Raw genomic sequence first — 9,436 nt, forward strand, 5'->3', positions numbered from 1 at the left:
TGTTTCAAATTAGATAATTCAGCAAGTCACCTATACTTACTTCATTTGTTTCATCTATTATAGTGTTTTCTCCCGCACTAAATGGTAGGCTCTTTCTGGGCTGTGCATAGACCCTGTATTTTTAAATATCCCCTACAGTCCTTTGAATTACAAACATTATTTTGAAGATTAGTCTTTGTGATGTTCCTGTATAAGTAACATGGCCTAAGGAATTGATGGAACATGATTAACCTTCAAGTTTCATGCATCTTGCAGCATGTCTGCATATAACCACGAATTTGACTATTGTAGTTAGACCCTCATTCCAGGATCCCTTGGACACTGAATTACAAATATCATTCATGGTAGGAATTGGAATCTAATCTCTCAATATCTAACAGGTTGAACTTAGAAAATGTTATACAGCAGAAAGAACAAGGGTGGGCGTGGTGGCTCACTCCTGTAATGCTAGCACTTGGGAAGGCCAAGGCACAAGGATTACTTAAGCCTAGCAGTTCAAGACCAGCCTGGGCAACATGTTAAGACCCTGTTTCTACCAAAAAGAAAATAAAAAATTGTTTTAATTAGCCAGGCATGGTGACCAACGCCTGTTGTCCCAGCTATTCAGGAGACTGAGGCAGGAAAATCCCTTAAGTCCAAGAATTTGAGGCTGCAGTGAGCCATGACTGCACCACCACACTCCACCCTGGGCAACACAAGTGAGACTTCATGTCTAAAAAAAAAAAAAAAAAAAAGCCAGGGGCATTATATTACTGGACTTCAAACTATACTACAAGGCTACAGTAACCAAAACAGCATGGTACTGGTACAAAAACAGACCTATAGACCAATAGGTCAATGGGACAGAATGGAGAACCCAGAAATGAAGCCACATGCCTGATTAGTCATTTGATCTTCCACAAAGAAATCAACAATAACAAGCAATGGGGAAAGGACTCCCTATGCAATAAATGGTGCTGGGATAGCTGGCTAGTCATATGCAGAAGAATGAAACTGGACCCCTACCTTTTGCCACATATGAAAATTAATTCAAGATGGATTAAAGACTTAAATATAAGACCATAAACTGTAAGAATGCTAGAAGAAAATCTACAAAACACCATTCTGGACATCAGCCTTGGGAAATAATTTACTATTAAGTCCTTAATAGCAATTGCAAATAAAACAAAAGTTGACAAGTGGGACCTGATTAAGGAGCTTCTGTACAGCAAAAGAATCTATAACAGAGGAAATCGATAACTTACAAAATGGTATAAAATATTCACAACCTGTGCATCTGACAAAGGTCTAATAGTCAAAATCTATGAGGAACTTAAACAATTAAACAAGCAAACAACAAATAACTCCATTAAAAAGTGGGCAAAACACATAAACAGACATGTCTCAAAAGAAGACACACAAGTGGTCAAGAAACATGAAAAAATGCTCCATATCACTAATCATCAGAGAAATGCACATCAAAACCACAATGAGATTCCATCTAATACCAGACAGAATGGCTATTACTAAAAAGTCAAAAAACAACAGATGCTGGTAAGGCTACAGAGAAAAGGGAATGCTTATACACTATTGGTGGGAATGTAAATTAATTCAGCCACTATGGAAAGTAATTCGGAAATTTCTCAAAGAGCTTAAAACAGAACTACCATTCAACCCAGCAATCCGTTACTGGATGGATATACATCCAAAAGAAAATAAATCGTTCAATCAAAAGGACACATGCACTTGTATGTTCATCGCTGCACTATTCACAAAAGCAAAGACATGGAATTAACCTAGGTGCCCATCAGTAGTGGATTGGATAAAGAAAATGTGGTACATGTACACCATGGAATACTGCACAACCGTAAAAAAGAATAAAATCATGTCCTTTGCAGCAACATGGATGCAGCTGGAGGCCACTTCTAATATCCTAAGCATATTAATGCAGGAATAGAAAATTCTAATATCCTAAGCATATTAATGCAGGAACAGACAATCAAATACCACGTGTTCTCACATATAAGTAGGAGCTAAACATTGGGTACTCATAGACATAAAGATGAGAGCAATAGATACAGGGGACTAATAGAGGGAGACTGGAGGAAGAGGGTCGACACACTCACTGTTGGGTACCATGTTCACTACACAGGTGACAGGATCATTCATATCTCAGCATCACGTAATATACCCTCGTAACAAACTTGCACATGTTCCCCTGAACCTAAAATAAAAGCTGAAATTATTATTTTTTAAAAATGTGGCCAGGCACAGTGGCTCATCCATGTAATCCCAGCACTTTGGGAGGCCGAGGCAGGAGGATCATCTGAGGCCAGGAATTCAAGACCAGCCTTGCCAACACGGTGAAATCCTATCTCTACAAAAAATACAAAACTTAGCCAGACATGGAGTCAGGCGCCTGTGGTCCCAACTACTCAGGAATCTGAGTCAGGAGAATCACTTGAACCCGAGAGGCAGAGGTTGCAGTGAGTTGAGATTGTGCCATTGCACTTTAGCCTGGGTGACAAGAGCGAACTGTGTCTCAAAAAAAAAAAAAAAAGAAAAGAAAAAGAAAAGAAAATGTTATTGCAAGCATTAAAAAAAAAAAATAAGAGGGTTATAGTTTGCCGTGAAGCATATTCTCAAGAGTGGTTTATTAATTGCTAATGAGCTCATTAGCACCCAAAAGTCTACTGGCTCTTAAGGCAATAGAAAGAAAAAAATTACTTTTTGATGCATTTTGTATTCTAAATTCTTCCATGAACTTTGTTAGCCTTGACTAACAAGGTATTTTCTTCAGATCATATTCATAGAGGAAGCTCATTTAGAGGAAAAAGAAAATTTTCCTTTTCACATCACACTTATCATCAATAAATAGTGTCTAGTATGGGAACAACTGGAATCTAAACACTTCAGAACTACAGAGGAGGTGGTAGGGTGCATAAAAGCATGAGTGTTAGGAGAAAAAAGGGCTTAGCGTNGTTGCCAACTCAATCGCTTCAAGACAACCTGCTCCATTTCAGTTTGTGTTTGTAAACAGCCCTCACAGCAGATTTATGCTCCTCCTATGAATTCATAATGATCTTCCATTTGCAGAGGTGACAATAATGTTTGTCAATGCTATGAACTGCCTATGAATATGTCTTTTTCTCAAAGGATAACATGCAAACTCTTCATGTTAATGTTCTAGTTGTAAATAGAATGTCTGAATGGAAAACAAATAAATTGAAAGTAAAAACTGAAGAACTTCAGACCTTATCATTTTATAGTAGGAAGTTTCAGAAAGATCTTACATTTTTGATAAGGAAACCTGCCACTCCTCAGTAGAAAATGGCCCACTTGTTCATGACAGTAACATTGATCCATACCTATTCTGCTTAGCCATAGAGACAAGGGGCTTTATTCATTATCCATTAAATCTTCACAATAACTCTTAAGGGATGAACCTCATTTTATTCCCTTCTACAAAAGGAAACTGGAGTTTAGAGAGGTCCAGAAGTGGCTGCACAACTAGTTAGTGCCCCAGACAAAACTCACACAGATCTTCTGAGCCATAGGCTCATGTGTCGTCCCCACTCTATTGGCAGCCTTATAACCAATGTCATCACTCATTCTGCACATTCAAATGACTTCAACCATTTAAAATATGGAGACATATTTTAATGGCATGTACTTGGCAAAAGTGTGACCCAGCAGAGCTGCTGCATGCAACAGGTAAGTCAATGGTTTTTAAAAATGTGTTAAAAGATCAAGTATATCGTGAGGTTCCAGAAAATGTATTTAATTTTATTATTTTTATTCATTTAATTAAAAAAAATTAGAGACAGTGTTCCCCTGTTGCCCAGGATGGAGTGCAGTGGCATGATCACAGCTCACTGTAACCTGGAACTCCTGGGCTCAAGTGATCCCCCCACCTTAGCCTCCCAAGCAGCTGGGACTACAAATGCATACCAGCACACCCAGACAATTTTTTATTTTTTGTAGAGATAAGATCTTACTATGTTTTCCAGGGTGGTCTTGAACTCCTGGCCTCAAGCAATCTTCCCTCCTTGGCCTCCCGAAGTGCTAGGATTATAGGTATGAACCACAATACCCAGTCCATAAAATAATTTCAAATGAACAAACATCCTATCACCTGGAATACAGATGATATACACAAGGTAAATGTGCTCCCACTTGCTCCTCCCTCACCCATGGTGGCATTGTTAGTTAATCACAGCATTCGTCTGTGCTGAGTCTGGATGTGGCCTCAGGATCCTTTCCACAGCAGCACTAAAAATCCAGGCAGTCGTGCAATGAAACTTATCTGCCACTCTTCATTTGAATGCACTAAACTGTGGTACAATTAATGTGGAAGGTTTTTCAGACTCTCCATCTTTGTAGAGATAAATCAGTCTCTTCTAATAAAAATCTCAAAAGATGAAGAGTTGACTCGGCAACAATGAATACCCTTCCGGCTGGGTCCTATACCACACTGTGCATGAAGGTGTGCTGGACTGGGCATCCCTCTCCTAGGGCCCTTCAGCTTTTTCAACATCACCTCCCATCTCCAGGGCACACTGACTGGGGCTGCCTTCTACAAAAGTGCATTGGGCTCTCATCTTGGTGCACAGCTCATGACATACAGTAAGTCACTTCCTTACCCTGGTCCGTAAACTCCTCTGTGAAATGGGAAATAATACCAATCTATTAACCTTAAATAATACCAATCTATACACCTTAAAGTGCTGGTCACCTCTAGAGAATCAGGCTCTGCTGTTACTGGACTTTGGAAACCATGTCGCACTCTGGTGAGCAACTCAAAGGAGAAACTCTGCCTCTGCAATAAGCCTATCATGCTGGGCCACCCACCCTATAAGGGCCATACACAGAGATATGGGGAAAACCAGGGGTCAGCCCCAAGACCTCTGTTTCTGCTTTGTCAAAGCCCAGAGATGTCATGCCAAGAGAGAAGCAAGCATGAAGGTCTAGAAGACAAAGCAAGGAGGTACGGAACTGGGAAAAGACATAAAGCTGGGGGACAAAAAAACAAAAAGAGAGCAAGAGTTTCTACAAGGCTCAGCCACACAATAAGCTGGGGGACAATTCAGGAGCCCATTCCACAATGCCTGCCATCGTCTGCGGTGCCTTTTGAGGGGACCTCCAGGTGCTTCCACAGGCCTTGGCTATGCCAGGCACTGTGTCAGGTGCTGGTGAGATCCTGCTAAAGAAGGCTATACGGTCGCTGAGCTCCCAGATTTACAGTCCAGTAGGGGAGACTAATGAAAGTCATGAAATCAAGCAGAAATAATAAACTTACTCATCGGGTACTAAGAAAGAGAATAATGTCAGAGGTGACATTTAAGCTGAAACTTGAAAGAAGAAAAGGAGCTTGATAAGCAGAGAGTCTGCACCAAGAGATGAATGGATAAAATGTGATCTATCCACACAGTGGAATATTATTCAGTCTTAAAAAGGAATCACGTTCTGATGCGTGCTGCAACATGCATAAACCCTGAAAACATGCTAAGCAAAATAAGCCAGACATAAAAAGACAGCTATTATATGATTCCACATGTATAGGTGCCTAGAATAGGCAAATTTCTAGTGACAGAAAGCAGAATAGGGGTTACCAGAGTCCAGAGGGAGAGGGAATGAGGAGTTAGTGTGTAAAGAGTGCAGACTTTCTGTTTGAGATGATGAAAAAGTACTGGAAATAGATAGTGGTGATGGTCACACAATATTGTGAATTTACTTAGTGGCGCTAAATTGTCCACTTATGTATGGTTAAATAGTAAATTTCATATTATGTGCACTTTACCCAATAAAAACACTTTTTTAAAGCAAGGAGGCCAAGTGCAATGCCTCATGCCTGTAATCCCAGCTACTTGGGAGGCTGAAGCGGAAGGATCACTTGAGGCCGGAGTCTGACGCTGCAGTGAGCTATGATCATACCACTGCGCTCCAGCCTGAGCAACAGAGCAAGTCCCCATCTCTAAAAGATATACATAAAAATTTTCAAAAATCGGCCATGTGCGGTGGTTCATGCCTATAATCTAGCACTTTGGGAGGCTAAGGCATGAGAATCACTTGAGTCCAGGAGTTTGAGACCAGCCTGGGCAACATAGTGAGACTCTGCCTCAATGAAAAATTAAAAAAAAAAAAAAATAGCTGGGCATGGTGGCACGCATCTGTAGTCTCAGCTATTCCAGAGGCTGATGTGGGAAGATCACTAGAGCCCAGCAGGTTAAGACTACAGTGGGCCATGGTTGTACCCCTGTACGCCAGCCTGGGTGACAGAGCAAGACCCTGTCTAGAAGAAAAACTCAAAATCAAAGAATGCCCTTTTCCTCAGCAGAACCAAGTTCATAATTTGCTAGTGTTTTTAGTGGAATTCCCAATTCCAGTGGCTTTGTAACTCTTGAGATAAAAATACAATGTCAGTTGGCACCTGGCCCAGATTCCAGAGTCCCAAAGAAGACTGAAGGGTAAATAAGTAGGGGTGTGTGAGCTCAGAAAAGAGCAGGCACAGCAGTGAGAAATGGAGGCCATGTGGTGACACGGGGGAGGAGGAGGAGGAAGGTGTCAGCGGGCAGAGGGAGCAGTTATTAGAGAAGAAAAATAGAAGCAAAGATCTTTTAAATAACAGTTCTTTGGGAAAATGCAGCAAGCATTCTCCTCTAAATTAACTTTCTACATTCTCAGTCTAATAATCCAGATGACTACTAATTTTCAAGGCAATATAAATGATTTTATATGGGGTTTCCTATATAAATCCTTAGAGGGTTCTTTGATAGGCATTATGGCACATTTTAATCTAAGTTCTGCATTTTAGTTGATCCATTGAAAGATCATCTTAGAACTAAAATGTATCTTTAGAATTTCTTAACCCCTGAGGATGATAATTAACCATCAAAATGCATTTAGAGCCTGCACAGCAAGTCAGCATATCAAAATGATTAACTTTGCCATGCACATCACTGGGGTTTCTTAACTGTGCAATAAATTTAATGAAAAGTGTAAGGGTTTTTCTTTTGCCCAAAATGAAAACAGCTTTGTTTCTTTGCCTGACATGTGAAAAATTCCATCATGCTCACTATGGCAGCATATATACTAAAATTGGAATGATACAGAGATCAGTATGATCCCTGTGCAAAGATGACATGCAAATGCATGAAGCGTTCCATGAAAAAAAAATTCCTTCAATACAGAAAGTATATAAAATATAAAAATCGTCCAGGCACAGTGGCTCACGCCTGTAATCCCAGGACTTTGGGAGGCTGAGATGAGCAGATCGCCTGAGGTCAGGAGTTTGAGACCAGCCTGGCCAACATGGCGAAACGCTGTCCCTACTGAAAATATAAAAAATTAGCTGGGTATGGTGGTGGGTGCCTATAATCCAAGCTACTTGGGAGGCTAAGCCAGAGAGAATTGCTTAAACCCAGGAGGCAGAGGTTGCAGGGAGCCGAGATTGTGCCATTGCACTCCAGCCTGGCCAGCAGAGTGAGACTCCATCTCAAAAAAAATTATAAATACATATAAATACACACATATATATGTATGTATATATATATATATACACATATATGTGTGTGTGTATATATATATATACACACATATATGTATATATACATATATAAGCTTATCTGTATATGGGAACTTTTTCAAAATTAAGATTGTTATTCACAGAATTTGTAACTCTGAAACATACTATTAATACTTACCTATGTCAATAAATATTCTTTTTTTTTTTTTTTTTTTTTTTTTTTTTTTTTTTTTTTTTGGAGTCTCACTCTGTTACCCAGGCTGCAGTGCAGTGGTGTAATCTTGGCTCACTGCAACCTCCACCTCCCAGGTTCAAGTAATTCTCCTGCCTCAGCCTCCCAAGTAGCTGGGATTACAGGTGCACACCACCATGCCCAGCTAATTTTTTGTATTTTTAGTAGAGACAGAGTTTCACCATGCTGGCCAGGATGGTCTCAAACTCCTGATCTCGTGATCTGCCCACCTCAGCCTCCAAAAGTGCTGGGATTACAGGAGTGAGCCACCACACTTGGCCTATAATAAATATTCTTTTTTAAATACTGTTTTTCTAACATAATTTTATGGATACATAATATTCCATTTAAGGATATGCCATGATTTACTTAACCAATCTCTTATTGTTAGACATTTGAGATTATTTCTAATATTGCACTATGATAGTTATAAAGAAATATAACTACAGCAAATTAGAAGTATGAAGGCTTTATACATCTTTTCACAAATAAATTGGAAAATCTGGATGAAATAATTTTGTAGAAATACATAAATTACCAAAATTGATCTTAAGAGGGAAAGAAAAACACACCAGTAAGTATAGGAAGAATTTTAAAATAGTCCAAATAGTCCAAGGGCTACCTCTCCAATCATGTCACATCCAGGTAGTTTTTCAGGTGAAATCTCCAAAATCTTTAAAAACTCTATTTATAGTATTCCAGAAATAGAGAAAGAAGGATATTTTTACACTCTTTTTTTAAAAAATCAGAATAACGTTAATACCAAACTGAACAAAGATGGCGCAGGAAAAGAAAATAGACCAATTTCACTTATGAATATCAATGCAAGAATTCCAAGTAAAATTTAGCAAATATAATCCAAATGAAAGGAATAAAACACCGAAAATCCCAGATTAATTCATTCCAGCAATTAGAACTGATCATTATCAGGAAATCTAACAATATAACCCTCACATTATTATTAATTTTTTTTTTTTTTAATGAGAGAGGGTCTCACTTTGTCACCCAGGCTGGACAGCAGTGGTGTGATCACAGCTTACTGAGGCCTCAACCTCCCAGCCTCAAGTGATCCTCACACCTCAGCCTCCCAAGTAGCTGGGACAACAGGCATGCACCACCACACCCAGGCTGGTCTTGACTCCTGGGCTCAAGCTATCTGTCTGCCTGGACCTCCCAGAGTGCTGAGATTACAGGCATGAGCCACTACATCTGGCCACATTATTCTAAAAGACATGATTTTTAAAAAAACTTATTTTTAATTAAAAAAATTCCTAAAAAGTGGGAATAAATTGATGCTTCCTTAAGATGGTGTACATAGAGTCAAAAACTAGTGAAATGATAATTTAAAAAAAAAATTTTTTTTCACTTTTCAGGTGGAAACAGGCACATAAAATGGTAATATTTGTAGACAGAGAAACAGAAAGCCAGGTCAACCATGGTGGCTCATGACTGGAATCCCAGCACTGTGGGAGGCAGAGATGGGCAGATCACTGAGCCCAGGAGGTCAAGACCAGCCTGAGCAACATGGCAAAACCCCATCTCTATAAAAAATACAAAATTTGTCCAGGCATGGTAGCTCATGCCTGTAATCCCAGGAGGCTGGAGTGGGAGAATGGCTTGAGCCCAGGAGGCGGAGGTCGCAATGAGTCAAGATTGCATCAGTGCACTCAAGCCTGGGTGGCAGAGTGAGACTCTGTCTC

General features: G+C 39.7%; 1 protein-coding gene and 1 non-coding gene across 5 annotated transcripts in view; one reads left to right on the forward strand and one right to left on the reverse strand.

The window, feature by feature from the left end:
- Positions 1 to 9,436, reverse strand: part of SUSD1 (sushi domain containing 1) — a 141,658-nt gene that overhangs the window by 97,233 nt on the left and 34,989 nt on the right. The window lies entirely within an intron of this gene.
- LOC119467612 lies at positions 7,048 to 7,151 on the forward strand. The gene has a single exon (XR_005196154.1). It is a non-coding gene; the product is annotated as a U6 spliceosomal RNA (small nuclear RNA).

The sequence above is a fragment of the Cebus imitator genome, unplaced genomic scaffold (genome assembly GCF_001604975.1).
Source record: "Cebus imitator isolate Cc_AM_T3 unplaced genomic scaffold, Cebus_imitator-1.0 Scaffold310, whole genome shotgun sequence".
NCBI lineage: Eukaryota > Metazoa > Chordata > Mammalia > Primates > Cebidae > Cebus > Cebus imitator.